At 52.8% G+C, this 10,954-nt stretch overlaps 1 protein-coding gene across 5 annotated transcripts in view; it reads left to right on the top strand.

The window, feature by feature from the left end:
* Positions 1–202: 202 nt before the first annotated feature.
* The window catches only part of PRDM11 (PR/SET domain 11), a 52,366-nt gene continuing 41,614 nt past the window's right edge, over positions 203–10,954 (top strand). For 3 of the 5 annotated variants that reach the window (XM_062635919.1, XM_062635916.1, XM_062635921.1), the window contains exon 1: positions 916–1,122. The gene's annotated coding sequence lies outside the window, so the exon portion shown is untranslated. Of the gene's footprint in view, positions 645–915; positions 1,123–1,844; positions 2,151–10,954 lie in introns of those variants that run through there. The other 2 variants (XM_062635917.1, XM_062635918.1) reach the window with 2 other exon arrangements.

The following is a 10,954-nucleotide window of genomic DNA, read 5'->3' as shown; positions in this document are numbered from 1 at the left end:
CAGCGGAGGAGTTTGCATTGTTTCGCATTTAACGCTCGCAGATGGTTTTATTTAGAATTTGGTTTATTGGTGAGACATGCTTCCTCTGCTTATTAAATTATGCCTACTTTTTGTCATCCCTCATGTAATCCCTGCGCGGAGCTCGGGGGAAGGGGCTGTTGTATTGCCGTTGGATGGATTGCTTTTTAAGGCGGGGGGGGGGGAAGGTGGAAGAGTTAATACAGCCTTGCTCTAAGCGCAGGGCAAACACCGCGTTTCCACATCCACTCCTCGCTCGCACAAGGGCATGAGGCTCCGAAGAGGCGAGCGCAGCCGCGCACCGGCGGGGCTCCACCGGGGGGAGCGGGGCCACCCGGGGGACAGTCGGACTCTCCCCCCGGCTAGCAGCGGAGCCCCGGGGCACGTCCTAGCGCTGTCCCCACAGGCGGGCGGCTCCATCCCGCTCCCGGTCCCGCTCGGGCGGCTGCCGAGCGGCGGCAGGTGGTGGCCGCGGCAGCGCCCGGAGGGGAGCCCCGCGGGTGTCTCCCCTCCGCTCTACCCCGGGGCCGCCCGGGCGGCGGGGTTTGTCCTTCACAGCCCCCCCGAGCCCCCGGCCGCAGATCGCCACCGGCTCCGCGCGGAACTCGCCGGCTCCGGAGCAGGAGGTGGGACCGGGTTGGGTTCGCTCGGCTTTTCCCTTTTATTCCCCTTGCTTTGTGCGGCTTTTAGGGTTTGTTGTTATCATTTCTATACCCTCCTCTGTTTCCACCCCGGTGCTCGGAGGCAAGGCGGGAGCACCGCGGCCCCGGGAGAGCCCTGACGGGCCGAGCCGGGCCGGGCCGGGCGGGCCGGCGGCGCCTCCCCCCGGTTCGGGGGGTCCCCGGGCTCGGCCCCCGAACGCCCCTCTCTTCCGTTCTCCATGTCATTTCCTGTGCTAATAAGATGGTGGTCACGGCCGGGAGGGAGGGAGCCGCCGCCGCCGCCTCCGCCGAGCCCGGCCCGGCCCCGGGACCCGTCCTCGCCTGGGACTAGCCAGCGGGGCCGGCGGGGAGGGTGGGAGGGCGCAGCCAGACGGGCTCTCCCCGCTCCCCCTCCCCGGGCCCCCCGACGCCGAGGCGGGCCCCCCGCGCCCGCAGCGCCGAGGTGAGTCAGCCCCGCTGGTAGCCAAGGTGGCCACGAAAATGGCTGCGGAGTGCGGCGGGGCGGGAGACGGGGGAAGGTCCGGCCGAGCCGTGCCCGGCCGAGCGGTGCCCGGCTGAGGGGTTGCCAGCAGCGCGGACACGACCCGCGGGCTCAGGTAGCGCTGCCCCCCTCCGGTCCCCCCCTTCTCTTCCCCTGCGGCGCTGGGCCCGGCCCGTCCCCGCCGCTCCCGCCCGCGCCGCGGCTGCGCCCGCCCTTCCCCTCAGCGCTGTGTGTGCCCCCCCCCGCCCCGCTCGGCCGTTAACGGGGCCGGTGAGTGACGGGGCCGGCGGCCAATGGGCGGGCGGGGCGGGAGCCACAGTGGAACGTGGGGCGGGGCGGCGGGAGCCCGCGGCAGCACCGGGGCGGGGGGTGAGGGGCGGCCGGGTCGGCGGCCGGGGCCGGGGCCGGAGCGCGGGGCTCCCGCAGCGGAGCGGGGCGAAAGCCGGGTCAGTGGGAGCGCCCCCGCGGCAGCGGAACCCTGCCTGCAGCATCCCCCGGGGCCACGGCGTTGTTGCTGCCCTTGCACCGCTCAGCCAGGGCGCTTCGTGTGGAAAAACTTCCCCAAATTCGTGGGTTTTGGCGTTTTTCCCCATTAACTTACTGACTCATTCTGGCTTCTTTGCAGACGCTCTCGAAGACCGTGATTTTTATACCTGTATTTTTTAAGCCCGGTTCGTATATCCCTTGGCATATTCCAAAGGGGAAGGGAAGATGCCTCCAGCATCCCGTATCAGATCCATTAAAAACCAAACCCAAAACAAACAGAAAACTGGCCCCTGGGCAAAACTGTTGGCTCAGGGTTGCTTCCTCTTTTCCCAGTGATTAATGCTTCTCATTAATGGGAGGAGAACTGGCAGAACCAGCTTAAAAACCACCCGGACCTGGCGGAGAGAGGGTTGTTTTCCAGCGCTGCAGGTGCTGCTCAGTGTTCTGTTGAGCAGCTGAGGAGCCCCAAATATCCAGCAGCCCCCTTGGATCCGGTCCTGCTGGTGACGTTTGATTCCCTGTGAGATCAGTGGAGCCAGGCTGGGCATATTTATGTCCCCTAAATTTCCGTTCATGCACTGAATGGAGATTATAAGCAATGAAAGTGGAAAGGGAAATGACTCTTTCAACTTTCTAATGCCCTGTGTATAAACCCCACCATGGACGTGCGTGCCTGATGAGGACAGTGCGGTTTGTTTGGTTTCAAGCGCAAGCTGCAATCGGAAATGGAAGTATTCGGGTGATGTGTGTTCGTCCCTTGCAAGCGGTGCTTGGAGCAAAGGTGCTCCTGCTCTAAGAATAGCCGCTTAGTGTGTGGCTGGGCGATGTGGGGCTCTTCAGGCACGTGGAGTCTGCAAAGAGATCAAGTGTTGGGGCTGCTGGTGTGGCCAGTGGAAGGATGGTGACATTGAGGAGCTATGGGAGATGCTGAGGGTTGCCCTGGCTCTTGGCTAGATGCTGAGTTGTCTGGTCATGCAGTGATGTGGAGAAGGAGGACCAGGGGAAGCTGCTGTTCCCTCATGCTTTAGGGTTTGTAGAATTGTGCAATGGTTTGAGTTGTAAAGGACCTTAAGACCATCCAATTCCAGCCCCCTGCCATGGGCAGGGACACCTTCCACTAGTGTGGATTGCTCCAAGCCCCATCCAACCTGACCGTGAGCACTGCAAGGGATGGGGCAGCCATGGCTTCTCTGGGCGCCCTGTGCCAGTGCTTCACCACTCTCACAGTAAAGAGTTTCTTCCTAATGTCTAATTTCAATCTCCCCTCTGGCTGTTAAAGCCATTCCTTCTTGTCCTCTTACATGCCCTTGTGAGAAGTCCCTGCCCAGGTTTCCTGTAGCCCCTTTAGGCACTGGAAGCTGTTCTAAGGTCTCCCCTTAAGGAGCCTTCTCTTCTCCAGGCTGAACCAGCCCAGGTCTCTCAGCCTGGCTCCAGAGCAGAGCGGCTTCAGGCCTCTGATCATCTCTGTGGCCTCTTCTCCACTCGCTCCAACAGCTCCACATCACTCTTGTGCTGTTGCCCCAGAGCTGGTTGCAGGACTGCAGGGGGGGGTCTCCCTAGAAAGCAGTAGAGGGGGAGGAATCCCTCCCTTGACCTGCTGCTTATGTTCCTTTCGATGCAGCCCAGGACACGGTTAGTTTCTAGGCTGCAAGAGCTCACTGCTGGCTCATGTTGAGCTTCTCGTAAACCAACACCCCCAAGTCCTCCTCGGGGCTGCTCTCAATCTGGTGTCTGCCTGGACTGTATTTGCGCTTGGGATTGCCCCAACCCAGGGGCAGGAAAAGCACCTCAACACCCAGTGTCTAAAACTGCTGTTCCCTCAGGCTGTCCATGGGAGGTGAGGGGGATCCTGTGGTTCCCAGCCCAGGGCTGGCTTTGCTGTGGAGCTGGCTGGTTTGGGGAGATTGACTTCTCATTCCTCTAGCATCTTTGTGGACCGTGCATGACGCACAGTGTTTTCTGGGCCAGTTTGTGGGGGACTTCCCTCATCATGAGCCTTGCTGGTAGCAATTACTGGTGCTTTCTGACAGTTTAAGGGGGAAGGATTACTGTGAGGGTAATTCCTGGTTTTAAACACTCAGGACACTGCTGGAGGAGCCCAAAGCAGGAAGGTTCCTGCTGCAGCAGGCTGGGTTTGTGATCAGGGCGCCAGAAGCCTCTCAGTGAGTGGAGATTGCAGCCCTGAGTCAGGAATCAGAGTAAAGTATGTGTATTGAGGAGAAAAGCGACAAGCCCAGGCAAGACAGGCCTTTGGTCTTTTTATAAACAGTACCATGCACGCTTTATCCTTCTGCTTGTTGGGGTTTTTTATTAATACACTTTTTTCCTTTCATAACTTCTGTCTCATGCTGGTTAATTCCAAAGCAAAGCTGGGGTTTATTTTAGTTTCCCCCTCCCCTTGTCCATTTATGCAAGAGAAATACATGCTTTTACCTATGTCTTTACTCTCAAATTTGCTGTTAGCAGGGCCTCTCTCTTGCTGGTTTGGCTGCAAGTGCTGCTGACCACTTCCAGAGCTCTTAAAATTCATGACATTTTGGAGTAGCATATTTAAAATTGTTATTACCAGTTGTTGACATTGGGACAATTTGCATGGAGAAACTAAACATAGTCCCAAAGACAAAATGCTGTTTGTTTGATTTGGTGTTTTGTTTTGTTTGGCAGTCAAATAATAGTACTGTAGACTAACTGGGAGACCTCCAGAAGAAGGAAATAAACTGCTAAAGCTTGGTCTGAAGATACAAGGCTGGGTGACTGTAAGAAGTAATGACTCTTGTTCCCGGTGGCATGAGGCAGACATGCAGAGGGGCTTTTTACAAGGGCAGGTAGTGACAGGACAAGGGGAAATGGCTTTAAACTGACAGAGGAGAGATTTAGATTAGGCATTAGTCAGCTCTTCCCTGTGAGGGTGCTGAGGTGCTGGCACAGGGTGCCCAGAGAAGTTGTGGCTGCCCCATCCCTGGCAGTGTTCAAGGCCAGGTTGGATGGGGCTTGGAGCAACCTGCTCTAGTGGAAGGTGTTCCTGCCTATGGCAGGGGATTGGAACTGGATGATCTTTAAGGTCCCTTCCAACACAAACCATTCTATGATTCTATGAACACAGGCGGAAACTTTTGATGCCTGCTTTGTGCTGGGGACGTGTATCTGAGACTTATGAGCAACTGTTTTTCCTAAGAAAGCCAGAACAAGCAAGACATCCCTTTTATTCCTCAGTTTGGATTGCAGTTTTCTAGCATTTTAAGAAATCTGGAGTCATTTGGACGCATGTCTGGGTATACTTGACATGTCTTCTTGCATCAGTGTTGAGTTTTGTGGGTTCTCACCTGAGCACAGGTCCTTCAGAGCCCAGGGCTGAGAGCTGCTTGGGGCACAGGCATAGCTGTTGAAGGGCGCTCAGCACATGCAACATCCATTGGCACTGAGCAAGTGGCAGAATTCCTCCTTGACTGCTGGTGGGCAGCCCTCCCATGGGATGCTGGCTTTTCTGCTCCTCATCTTGCCCCTTGTCATGCTCATGGTGTATTCCATTGCAAGAGCTTCTGTACAGCATTACTGCCTGAAGATCTGTCATAGTGAGTGATGTTTCTTGGACCAGAGCTCCTGTGCAGCTGCAGTTTTATTGCCTCCTCTTGCACTGCTCTCTGCAGTAATGGATTGAAGAAGGCTTCAATTTCACAGGCTCTGTTCTCTCTGTCACCTCCTCTCTGCTACTGAAGGTGTCTTTAAATAAAGCGTCTAGAGCAATGCTCCTGAAGCTCCATTGTGAAATGTTGCTTTTTGGGAGTCCCTGCTAGTTCAACTTCACCTTGTAAATGGATTCCAGAGCAAATCCAGCCTTCCAAAACAAAAGCAGAGAGAATAAGGTGAGAGACAGGGCATCTTCAGGAAGATGAGGGAAAAGTGCTTTAGAAAGGGAGGAAGTTTGTGGGCAAAATAAGGCAAATAAAGATTGATGGAAAACACAGAGTAGTCCTGTGGCTTCTTTGGAATGTGAGAGCATCCAAGGTGGATGGAGGAAAAGCCTGGTGAGGAGGGCAACACAAGCATCCCCTGTTAGAGAAGTTTTTCTTTGAAATGCCCACTGTGTGATAGGCACTACATTACGAATAAAAAGGACCAGGAAGATTTAGAGCAAGGAGGAAAAGCAGCACATCCCAAACTGCACATAACTGCAGGAACCCATGTTTCTGCTGCAAGACAGTCAAGCAATTAAAAATACCAACGCTTAAAGCTTTGCTGTTGTGCTTCCTGGTCACGTTGGCCTGTTTGTGTGAGCAAGATAGCTCATATCCTTGAGAGCTGTTGTTCCAAGGCCTCCTCTCCCTGCAAATCAGCACTTTGGGGTTTCAGACTCTCAAGAGTTTCTCTGCAGTCAGAAGGTAAAAACATTATACATATAATTTAAAGTTTAAGCTGCAGAAGCTGGCAGCCTCCAGAGACAGATCAGTAATGCATACTGCAGAAGACTTCACTGCAGACCCTTGGTCATGGACAGCCATCACTAAGGGGCCCATCAGAAGGGTATTGTAAGCAGAGCTGTCCAATTTGAGCACACTCTGATAAATGGTTTCATTTCTCTACCCCATTTTTTCTCTCCTCCCTTAGGCTTTGGCTTTTCAGCAAGGGTAGTTTTACTCCAGCTGTAGTGACTTGTCCTGGAGGAGGGATTGCTCTTCACAAGCGAGTGTTGGCATTGAGCCCTGCTGGGGCTGGCACTGTTGGAGCTCGGCGCGGCTGCCTGTGTCACTGTCAGCTGCAGGTTGGCTTTTGTAGTATCATAGAATAGTTTGGGTTGGAAGGGACCTTAATGCTCATCCAGTTCAAAACCCCGACCATGGGCAGGGACACCTTCCACTAGAGCAGGTTGCTTCAAGTCCTCTCCAACCTGGCTTTGAGCCCTGGCAGGGATGGGGCAGCCACAGCTTCTCCGGGCACCCTGTGGCAGCACCTCAGCACCCTCATGGTAAAGAAGCTTGGCTGTGGGTACTTCAGGTGATGTATGAGGGCAGAGAGGTGAAAATGCATGGAGGGTGATGTGGGGAATTAGCAGCTTTAGAATTGCTTTAATGAGCTAACCCTGAGAGCATCCTGTCCCTACAGGCCCTTGTCCAAAGCCCCTCTCCAGGTTTCCTGCAGCCCCTTTAGGCACTGGAGCTGCTCTAAGGTCTCCCGTTAAGGAGCCTTCTTTTCTCCAGGCTGAACCAGCCCAGCTTTCTCAGCCTGGCCCCAGAGCAGAGCTGCTCCAGCCCTTACAGCATCTCTCTGGCCCCCTCTGGACTCCCTCCAACAGCTCCATGTCCCTTGTGTGTTGGAGGCCCCAGAGCTGGATGGAGGACTGCAGGGGGGTTCTCCCCAGAGTGCAGTAGAGCGGCAGGTTCACCTCCTTTGACCTGCTGCTCATGCTCCTTTTGATTCAGCCCAGGACACAGTGGGTTTCTGGGCTCAAGTGCACGCTGCCGGGTCGTGTTGAGCTTTAATGAGCTAACCCTGAGAGCATCCTGTGCTGGACCCCAAGCCAGGGGCCATCCCTGGGCTGGCTCCAGGCTCCTGAGTACAGATCAGGGCACTGTGGGCACACAGCTTCTGTGGCCCCAGAGTGTTGAAGGCCAGTAATTGGAGCTGATGTTAGTCAGGGACATCAGCTGTTTCCAGGCTGATAACTGACGTGACATATTGCCCAGTACATTCCTTTTCAGTACAATGAAGCTTTATTTTGAAAATATATCATATAAACTCTATCATAATATGCTGAGTGGAGCTAAATGTGGTCCTTCAACTGCAGATTCAAGCAGCTGAGCAGACTTGAGTGTACATAGCATCTTCATTGAAAATAGATTTCAGTTCAGCTGGGATTACCTTCCCACTCCTCACATGTTCCTTTTTACACCCTTCATTTGGATAAACCTTGACTTCCTCGTGTGTGGGGGGGCGGGGATTGCTCTTCTGTTTTGGTTTGATTTCTTTTGTTCTGAGGCTGCTGCAGTACTTCATGTGGTCTGCTGCTCTCATTAAATTGGAGGACTTCTGCTCAGAAAGGCTAATGCAGATGTTAAATATGCCACAGTTTGCAAAGTTCAGACCTGTTATGCCTTCAGGAGAAAGGAATGAAAACACTTGGAAACTGACTGAAGGAAAATCAATACTGATGGCACATGGGTGTATTTTTGTGTCACTGTGACCAACAAAATATGTCCTACAGTTCTCCTGTATACATACCTAGGCATGCAGATTATCTTTTTTGAGCTTGAATGAGTTTAATCAGCTTCCCATCAGGACTGGGAGAACATTTGTATGTGCAGAATGTGTGTAAGTTGCTTCATTCTTTGGGAAACTCTTCCTAAATGATACGGTGAGGGACCACTGGATGGGTGCAGTGGTACCTGACCCTCAGGGCAGAATCCCACCAGCTAACGCTGCATTGCTGCTGCTAATGCACTACTTCCAGAAACGTGGGTACTGCATGTCCTGGACTTGAGAGCTAGCTCCAACTAAATCTGATGCTAACATACCCTCCTTAGGTGTGGTCTTCACTGGTGGTTGGTGGTCATGAGACCCCACTTGGAGCACTGTCTGCAGTTCTGGTGTCCCCAGCGTAAGAAGGGCATGGAGCTGTTGGAGCAAGTCCAGAGGAGGCCACAAGGATGATCAGGGCCTGGAGCACCTCCTGTATGGAGACAGGCTGAGAAAGTTGGGGCTGTTCAGCCTAGAGAAGAGAAGGCTCCGTGAAGACCTCATAGCAGCTTCCAGTATCTGAAGGGCGCCTACAGGGATGCTGGAGAGGGACTCTTCATCAGGGACTGTAGTAGTAGGACAAGATGTGATGGGTTAGAGCTTAAACAGGGGAAGTTTAGATTGGATCTAAGGAAGAAATTCTTTACTGTGAGGTTGGTGAGGCACTGGAATGGGTTGCCCAGGGAGGCTGTGAGTGCTCCATCCCTGGCCTTGTTCAAGTCCAGGCTGGACAGAGCCTTGGGTGGTATGGTTTGGTGTGAGGTGTCCCTGCCCATGGGAAGGGGGCTGGAACTTAAGGTCCTTTCCAACCCCGGCTGTTCTATGATCTTCTTAGGGGGGGTCAGTGATCTGTTGTAGTTCCTCAGTGACTTGCACACCTGAAGTCGCTATGATGTGCTCCCTCTTATTTCTGGACTAGAACTGAATGAGTTCTTGGACTCTTTCCACTCTTCTGCTAATCAGTACTTTAAAAACGTCCGCAGTGTAGAGGACCAGGTGTTTCTGGTGCCTTTACCCAATACCTTTATATAGAAGGTGCACAGGGGGTGGTTGAAGGAATGAACCAGGAATGCTTGGCTGGAAATCTGTTGTAGTTTGCTGTGTTAGGATACACAGGGTCTGAACACCCCTCTCTGTATGGAAGTGAATGTGCAGGTCATATGGTAGTGATGGTGAATTCAGCACACGGATATCTGATTTCTTGGCAGATTGGACACTGGGAGTATCTGGACTGCTGCCTGCCCCAAGGAAAAGAGGGTCAGCATGACCCATGCTCAGCCAGTACTCATCCAAGCTGTGTAATGTGAACCCCTAACCTGTAGACAGATTTACCAGCCCTGAATAATGTTGTTGTGCTGTGTGATCTTATCTCCCTAATGGCCTGCAAGAGGGTACAAATGAGGAGAAATAAATATGGCTTTTGCTTTTGCTTCCTCTGCATTTTATGAAACAGTTGATTTGTTCTTGTTTTGCCTGGAGTGTTCACCAGTGCCTTTAAAGGACTGAGCTAGGGTTTTAGGAGTTTCAGAGCAAAAGAAAATATGATTTGCTCCTGTCTTCTTGTTTTCCCTGCAAATATTCTTCCCCTTTTTGCTGAACAAGTAAAAATAAAGTTTGCCATGTTCTGATGCCCGAGTAGAGTGAAACTACTGTAAGAGACATAGAGGAACCATAATGTAACATCATTCAGCAGAAATGAACAGGCACCAACTGGACAAATGGTAGCAAAGCAGGATTTTATCTTTATTTTGTGTCTATACCCATAGTCCTGCCTATATGGGGGTCCCCCAGCTGCTGAGACACCCTGCCTGGGTGCTGTAGAGGCTTTACGGTTTGATGTTTGGCTTTTGAGCTGGGTGGTGGGATGGGGCATTGCTCAATAACCAGGTGCCTACTGGAGGTCCAGAGGTGTCCTGGTGGGGTGGGGGTTTCTCATCTGCCTTTGGGATACAGGATTCTGGATTGTGCTTTGTAAGCAATACCATCTGCTCAAGAAACTTTCTGTCGTGTGGCTGTATCGGGTGAAATTGTGTTTTGTGGTTTGTGCTTCTTATGTGACAGAATTTAAAGGCAGTCTTATTTAAACCTCATAGTGTGTATAAAGGCTGACAAACACTTGGTTGTCACTATTGCGTGTGTTAATGGCTTTGTGCAGGACAAGGTGAAATGCACTGAGCTTTCTGACTCGGGGGAACAGTCTGAATGTCATGCTTAGCTTGGCCGTGGTTACAGATGTGTTTGCAAGCCTGTCATAGAGTCATAGAGTCATAGAACGGTTTAGGTGTCCTGTCACTTTGTCCTGTCCTCTCCTCTAGCACCACTACACCTTCACCAGTGCAAGAAAAAATCAAGACTGCTGTAGGTAGTCTTCTTTATTAAAAGATAAAGAGCTGGAACTTGTAGAAAAGCCTTGAGTGAAAGGCTGTCTTGTTAAAAGATGGATTGTGTTCTCCAGAGGGGCTAATTTAGACACTAAGGAAATATGTGTGGAGCTGATTGCTGGCTGGGTGCCTGTCACTGAAGGGCACCGGAGGCTGCAATGCCAGGCAGGGCTGGTAGTGCTGGCACTGCAGCCCATGACTGTTGGCTCGCGTGAATTCTCTCTCTGCCTTCCAGCTAATTTTATCCCGTTGATTTTTTCATGAATCATTTCCCATCTCTGTTGGTTAGAAATTGAAGTGGAACTTTGCTAGCCAGAATAGCCACATCTGCTATTTAGAAAGTACTGTCTGGGGTTTGCTTCCTGCCCACCCCCCCACGCCTTCCCTTCCCCTTCTTTCTCACATCCGTCAGTGCTCACATACACGAACCGCTGGTATCGCTCCCCCAGAGGCATTTTTAGGCTGGCACAAGCGCAGGGGTCCTCAGGGTGGGTGTCTGGGCAGCAGGTGGGTGCTGAGTGCTATGTGGCAGGGTCCCAGGCGTGTGGCAGGGCTGGCAGGACCCCACTGGGGTGGCTTGGGTTTCCTGCACGTGCTTTGTACAACATGAAAGGCGCTCCTGTGGCTGTTCCTAGTGCAGCAGAAGAACAGGAGTGTGCTGCAGTGTCTCAGCCAAGTGCTTCCTCGCTCCAGCC

The sequence above is a fragment of the Pezoporus occidentalis genome, unplaced genomic scaffold, assembly GCF_034315485.1.
Source record: "Pezoporus occidentalis ecotype Australia unplaced genomic scaffold, CSIRO_AGI_Poc_V1 ctg46, whole genome shotgun sequence".
Lineage (NCBI taxonomy): Eukaryota > Metazoa > Chordata > Aves > Psittaciformes > Psittacidae > Pezoporus > Pezoporus occidentalis.
The sequence above is the reverse complement of the archived record's forward strand: the minus strand, read 5'-3'. Positions and strand labels throughout refer to the sequence as shown.